Below are 410 nucleotides of genomic sequence, written 5' to 3'. Positions count from 1 at the left end.
AGAACTGTGCATTCCAGAACTAGGGAAATAGCCACAGGAAGGGCGCAAAGAACTACTTGCACTAACTGTGAGCCAGATCTGAGCTAAAACCCCATCGATCACCTAACCTTCCCAAGCCCGCATTCTAACTGGTAGACCAAGTGACATTTTGGGTGTTTGGGAATTAGTGTCAGTTCAAAGCCAGTGTCTAGTAATGCCTGAAAAGTCTGATTGTGTCCTTGTCCTTAGGGCACAGTCATTCTAGTAGAACTCCCACATCCACTACTTCCTTGCTGACACAATCCTAATTCTGTTCACGTTCACTCTCAGCATAGGCATGTGCTCAGGAAAGTAACCTCCTATGTCACCGCAGTGTGAATCCTGATTGGTCTAAGGCTAGTGGTGGTATTCCTCTTGCCACCAGTTGGTTT

The sequence above is a fragment of the Pteropus vampyrus genome, unplaced genomic scaffold (genome assembly GCF_000151845.1).
Source record: "Pteropus vampyrus isolate Shadow unplaced genomic scaffold, Pvam_2.0 Scaffold765, whole genome shotgun sequence".
In the NCBI taxonomy this organism is placed as follows: Eukaryota; Metazoa; Chordata; class Mammalia; order Chiroptera; family Pteropodidae; genus Pteropus; species Pteropus vampyrus.
This window is presented reverse-complemented; position numbering follows the sequence as displayed.